This window comes from Engraulis encrasicolus, chromosome 5 (assembly GCF_034702125.1).
Source record: "Engraulis encrasicolus isolate BLACKSEA-1 chromosome 5, IST_EnEncr_1.0, whole genome shotgun sequence".
Taxonomy (NCBI): Eukaryota; Metazoa; Chordata; class Actinopteri; order Clupeiformes; family Engraulidae; genus Engraulis; species Engraulis encrasicolus.
In genome coordinates, this window is record NC_085861.1 from 13,992,995 (window position 1) to 14,000,326 (window position 7,332).

A 7,332-nucleotide genomic window follows, 5' to 3' on the forward strand; every position below is an offset into this window, starting at 1 on the left:
AAAAAAATGATGATCTCCCTTTGAGGTGTAAAGATAAAGCTTTATCGTAACCGTTATTTTTGTGGCTTGATGGGGTGCGCTTTTCAAAGCCAGCCGATGGATGGTTTCGCGGTCGGTCGGGGAGCAATTTCAGCACAACTGTATTGTACCGTACCCATGCACGTGCGTTTTGCGAATTCCTGTCGGCGGTAGGAAAATGGCAGAGAAACCACCACCATGTGTCCCAGAATTCCTTCCTCCCTTCTGCATGTCATTAGTGGCAGGGCATTAATGAAAAGGGGCCAGGGTTGCCAGATGAGGCTGAGGCAGCCCAAAAAAAATCTCAAAACCCGCCTGTAAGCACTTAATGGCACCCAATTCAATTGATTTCTATGGCCAAAAATTGAGCGTTTTTTCCTCCAAAATCCATTTTTCCCCGCAGACGGCAATCCTAGGTAGTCCAATTGGGCGGGAAACCGGCCAATCTGGCAACACTGAAAAGTGCTCCTATAAGGGACCTTATATGGCCTGCTGATGGCTGTGGATCCATCTCAGGTTGGAAATAAGTACAGTGATAAGAGTAGAGATCAGAGAACAGAGAGTGAAAGGAAGACAGAGAAGAAAAGAGAGAGGAGAGAGAGAGATAGAGAGAGAGAGAGAGAGAGAGAGAGAGAGAGAGAGAGAGAGAGAGAACGAGGGTGTAAGGACGATAGAAAAGAAAAGAGAGAGAGAGAGAGGGAGAGGGAGAGGGAGAGAAGGGGGTGACTTTCACCTTATTTTCTCTTTCATGACTGACGTTTAATGCCATTAAATGAGGTCTCTTTTTGCCATATCGAAAGGCAACAACAGACACAGTCCCGGGGAGAGGTTAATGAATTACGTGGACAACGACGGTGTCTTTTGTTCGATAATGGCTTAGCAAGAAATGACTAATTAGGTTTGATACCACCATTTTGTTTTTTTTTTGCTTTTCCCTCAGAGAAGTTGACGACCTTATATAAGCTTTAAAACCACAGTTAGCGCTCAAAGTCAAAGCCTGAGAAAGCCCAAATAAGAACTCAAATAAATCCATCGCCATGGGAAAAAAAAACAGATAAGGAACGACAAGGGGGGGGATGGATATGTTGGTATAAATGTCTGTCAGTTTTAAATGAAATCTATGGCTTATTTATCCCAGGAAGGGCTGAGGGGTCAGGACAGTTATGGCTTATGTCAATGACAACGACTCGCTCGTCTCAAATACATCGACAAAAGGACATGATTAGTTGGGCCTGACTAAGCACTTACTTTAGCCCTTATCGGCAGGAGACAGAGAGGAGTAGCCTAAGTCACCGCACCGCACTCCTCCACTCCGCTAAACACTCCGGCGTAGAACCAACTATCACAAACCCCAGCAGGTCCTTCATGCTCAAAAAAAATCTCACCTGTCCCCTTACCTGTCCTACAGGTGTGTTGTTGCTCATGAGTTTGAAATGATGATTGCACCGTCTGCCCTCAACTCCAGGTGTGTCTCTGTAAGACATCACAGGTGAACCAATTCATTTATTTAGTCTGTTAGATGTAAAAACATTGTATAGTAAACAGTAAACATACATTAAAAGGTAATAAATAGACAGGGATATACACAAAAAAGTCCCGAGAATCATTTCCATTGTGGTCAAGCGAGTGCTCCAGGTTCTATGTTCTCTCCCTTGAAGGCCGGGGTACCGTTGAGCGCCCGGGCCGGCGGGTTGCTAAGCCTGATAGATTGCAGTTTGATGGGCCTCCTCCACGGATACTAAGAGCTCTGACCGCCCACTTCCTCTGACTGGACAAGGTCAAAGGTGACCAAAGGGCGTCCCTAAGATGATTCCAATGCACACACACACAGATGCACGCACCACACGGCATACACACACATGCACACACACACACATGCATGCACGCACACACACACACACACACACATGGACGCACACATACAACACACACACACACACACACACACACACACACACACACACACACACACACACACCTGAATGTGTGTCCAGGGATGAGGGTCTGTTTCGGAGCCTGTCTCCAGCCTTCTGTTGCCAGTGTGTCATTTATCACATCTCCCCCATCCTCCTTTCTCTCTCTCTCTCTCTCTCTCTCTGTCTCTCTCTCTCTCTCTCTCATCGTCTTCTCTCATCTCTTTCTCTCTCTCTCTCTCTCTCTCTCTCTCTCATCGTCTTTTCTCCTCTCTCCACTGACCCACACATCCCAATGTTGTATTTCTTTCTTTCTGTCTTTCTGTCTTTCTTTCTTTCTTTCTTTCTTTCCCTCTGCCCCCCCTCTCTCTCTCATCGTCTTGTCTCCTCTCTCCACTGACCCACACAGCACCACTGTTGTATTTCTTTCCTCCGTCACACGAGCCCTTAAGATGAGTAACAAAGACAACAGGGGGGAACAGGAAGAGAAGATGAATGCAGGGGAGAGGGAAAATAGAGATTGAAAAAAAAAAAGATTGTGTGTTTCCTAGTGTCACTAGTGTCTCTTTTTGAGCCTCCCCCCCTTCTCTCTTGCTCTCGCTTCTCTCTCTATCTATCTCTCTCTCTCTCTAGCTTGCGCACAGAAAATTAAATATTGATCAATCTCACAGGCCCACAAACAATGGAGGAGATAAAGAGTATTATAGGAAATAAATAAATAAAGATATGCATTCCATCTGTCTGAGACAAGGACAGCAGATAGAGGGTGGTGAGAGAGAGGGAGAGAGAGAGAGAGAGAGAGAGAGAGAGAGAGAGAGAGAGAGAGAGAGAGAGAGAGAGAGAGAGAGAGAGAGAGAGAGAGAGAGAGAGAGAGAAACAGAGGGAGAGAGAGTGAAAGAGAAAGAGAAAGAGGAATAGAAAGAGAAAGAGAAATACAAAGAGAAAGAGAGATAGAGATAGAGATAGAGAAGAGAGATGAGAAAGTGAGAGGACTCGGCTGTTTGAGAGGGCTGAAAGCAATGCTACATAATTCTTCCAGATCATAGCGACAAGGGAAGTGGCCAGAAGCACAGCTGAAACGTAGAAAGACTGTTACCCTCACTGTCAATCCTGTATGTCAGTTGACAGCAATGAACAACAGTCATTCTACGCAATGAGCATGAATCGTCTTACTAGTATGACTCCCGAACTCCAATCCAAACACACAAAAAGGTCTTGATAATAATACTCATGTCAACCGGCCTTTTTTGCACAGACAGGTCATCACCCAAATAGACTTCACCTCAAGACTGATCAGTTGCCCCGTACAACAAAATTAAACAGTTGGAATGATAAATAAGAATAAATACAGTTGGAAGTAATGACACCCATAGCTAGAAGCAGTGGAGATGTGAGATAACTGACTGCTGGCGGTGTCATTCGGTTGCGATGCAATGTCCAGGGCCGGCGATAAGCATAGGCAGATAAGGCGGTCGCCTAGGGCGCCAAATGTTTTGGGGGCGCCAAATGTCTTGGGCGCACCGCAGTAATGCAAGGCAATTCCACAGAATTAGAAAGTCAAGTGAAATAAAACATTAAACTTAATTTTGACACGGATTATTCATAGACACTCATATTAAGTACTAACTGTATGTAGGTACTAGATAAGCTGTGCTCGTTCAGATGTACGATGCTGTGTTTACAGACGCCAAATTTCTTATTACACAAAAAGGGAAAGGGCGTGCTTGCCTAGGGCCCCAAATTGACTAGAACCGACCCTGGCGATGTCCCTCACACAGTGAGCAGCAGCAGACGCAATGGCCTCCCCCCGAGCTGACAGCCGACGGAGTCAACAGCCGTGAATAACGAACGGTTTGCATTATTCTCCGCGATGGGCATCGACAAGCTGCGAAACATCTATTGAATATAATATGGCTCCTTAAACAAATTATGACAGGGACCTTCCTCAGCCGATGACCTTTGCCGACCCCTTATATCTCTGATATTTATGGCCCTGCTTTTCGATAACGGTGTATTTACATTAAGCGGCCGGGGCCGACGTAAATCAGCCCGGTGAGAGGGAGTGGGAAGGAGGCGGTCATAAACGCCAGCCGGAGCGCCACGGACGGATACGGACATAAAGAAGAAAGCCGCCCGCCACGTGCAGCATTGCACTCGCCTCAGTGGACCCAGTATACCACATCCTCACCTCTCACACAAATATGTGAGACACACACACGCACGCACGCACGCACACACACACACACACACACACACACACACACACACACACACACACACACACACACACACACACACACACACATTCACTCACCACCAACTCAGTGCAGGAGTTGATGGTATCTCTGAAGTGAAGGAAAAAAAGGTAACAAGATTGCTTTGCAAGTTACCCTCCACTGTGCCCACAAAATGGCTGGAACTAGCAATAAAACACATTCGCTTCCTCTGTCTTATGCCGTGTCCAGACCAAGAGCGAAATACGCTGCCTGGTAGCGTGGGTAGCAGAAGAAGTTTCGCCTTGAATTCGCTGTATTCGCTCGAGACGCAGCATTGACATGTTTGATTCAGCTAATCACATAACGGCTCTGGCTTGACAGCCTGGGACATTCGGAGATATGAACGTTCCGATTGGTTTTCGCCGGACAGCGTCAGAGCGAATTCGCCTGCGATTAGATTGAGTTTAATCGTCAAAATTCGCTCTGGTCGCGCAAGAAGCTTCGCTCCTGGCGAATTCGCTTTGGTAGCGCAGGTCGCGTGCCCTCCATAGAGAAATAGTGACTTACGTCGCTTCGTTCGCTCCTGGTCTGTACACGGCATTACTCTTCTGTGGAGGCAAAAACATCACTACACTACACTGCATGGCCTGCTCTCAGAAGGCTGCTTGTCTTGTGTTTGAGTACAACAAGGGAATTGTGTCAGTCAATCCAACTCGTGACTACTTTTTAGACAGCGTTCGTGTATGTATGTGTTTATGCATTTTCACATCCCTTTCAGTGTACGTGCATGCGTGCATGTGTGTGAGTGTGTGTATGTTTGTGTGTGCGTTGTGTGTGTGTGTTTCTGTGCGTCTGTGGTTTTTGTGTGTGTGCGTGTGTCTGTGAGTGCGAGTGCGAGTGCGTGTGCGAACATGTGTGCGTCTGTGTTCCTGCATGTGTTCCTGCATTTGTATTTGTGTATATTCAGAAAGAGTTTGTGTGTGTGTGTGTGTTTGTGTGTGTGTGCGCGTGTGTGTGCATGCGTGTGTGTGCATGCGTGTGTGTGTGTGTGTGTGTGTGTTTGTACGTGTGTGTGTGTGTGTGTATGTGTGTGTTTGGTTGGTGTGTGTGCATGTGCGTGTGCGTGTGCATGTACGTGAGGGTGTGTGTGTGCATGTGCTGTGTGTGCGTGCGTGTGTTTGTGCATGTCTGCGTGTGTGTGTGTCTGCGTGTGTGTCTGCATGTTTGTGTTTGTGTATCTGTCTGTTTGTCAGTGTCAAGGACCGGTCCCCTCCGCACGAAGCCTCCAAGTGCACAGTCATGACGCTAGTCATTTCGGGCCAGTAAACACTGCGGTCAGTCTCTTAAACAACTTCAGTCGAGCAGGCACCAAAGAAGGCAGCATGAAAAATGACAGTAAAAAATACAATGCATAAACAAACAATCATTTATTTAAGAAACACAGCGGAATGACAAAAAAGAAAAAAACACTTTATTAAAAAGCCCACACAGACCAAAAGGCCAGTCTGCCCCTCGGTCCGCTTTCCCACGGACAGACAGAGAGATGCCACGCTACGCTATGCACTCCCCCCTCACATCTGCCTTGTGGGCGATTCCTCACAGCAAGATGATATAGAAGAAGTAAAGGAAGAAGAAGAGAGAGAGACAGAGAGAGAGAGAGAGAGAGAGAGAGAGAGAGAGAGAGAGAGAGAGAGAGAGAGAGAAAAGAAGAAAAAGGAGAGCAGTCTCCCCGTGTGACACCTTAGAGGTCTATTCATGTCTTACTGTAGAGCGATGGATGGGAGCAGCGTTTTTATCCTGTCTTCCCCGCGTGACGTGACGCGGCGCGGCGCGGCACGGCTGCAACCATCAATTTAGCTCCGTGGTGGCCGGTCGCCGGCTGCAAGGCTCTCTCCGGCCCAGCTGTGTTTGACACAGTTTATCTGCTCTAGTGAACCAGATCATTTTTGATTATTAACCTCCAGGCCTGCCCGCTAAAAAAAGAGGAGCCCCCACCTCACACACCCCACCCACACCCCACACCCACCCACCCACACCCCCTGTCGGAAGGTTAAGATGTGAAATGACAACCTCTCCGCCGCCCCTTCCCCTCTCCTCCCTCCATCCCCTCATCCCCTCATCCCCTCATCCCTCCTGCCCGCCTGGCAATCAAACACTTGACTGTTACAGCTGCAAGGCCACTCCATGAAAAGACCCCTGCCATCACCACCACGACCCATCATTGCACACACACACACACACACACACACACACACCAGGCACGTGCACTCCAATACGGCAGGGGAGGCACGGCCTCACCAGCTCCAGATGATAATGATGAGATGCAGTAGCCTAAATGTGAATAATAGTTACAATAACAGCTATTGTTTTCTAGCATCTGCACCATAACTACCATTTGAGCAGTGTTTAAACTGTTTCACTCGTTCTCAATCATTTTTGTGGCCAAAATCGTAATATTTGCCCATTTCATGTCAAATTCCTCCGAATACGCCGCATTTGGGGCAACTCTGAATTTGCCTCACCCCCGGATTGCGCAATACCTCGTTAATAAGCTTCAGCGCATGCGCCATTTTGCTCGTTCTGTGAATGCAACCTGGTAATATTGTATTAAACGTTTTTATACACTTAATAGAAGTATGTATGGTGTGCCCTCATTTCCTGATAATTTTTTACTATTTTCTACGTGTGATTATCATTTCTTTACTCTGAACGCTTTGGCATAACGCCCACTGAAAGGTACAGCGGTGAGGCCAGCAGTAGCCTGGCCGCAGACTCCTTCTGGTGTTGAGAGTATTGCTGGCCAGTTACGTCATAGCGAATCTGAAGTTCACAATACTGTCAGTCGGTGTTGTTGGCTAGCTTGTTCTCTTTGACTGCTACAAGTGGATTTCATAACGAAACTAAGAGCATTCTCAAAGTTGGATTTCCAAGGGGAAAATATGTGATAAAGAATGGACCGACAGAGCTGAAGGGTTTGCTACTGCAGATGACCGATCAGAAGATTATAACTACCCGATCATTTCAAACAGAAACTATTTTTTTTGTTTCCCCTGTGTCTTGTTTGCAACCGGCGAGAATGTGTGGAAGACCATTCGCATGGGATTTTACGACTTAACAATTTACTAAGGACTAAGGAGCCTCACGAAACACAAATCCTCGCGGCTACTCATATTCATATTCAATGC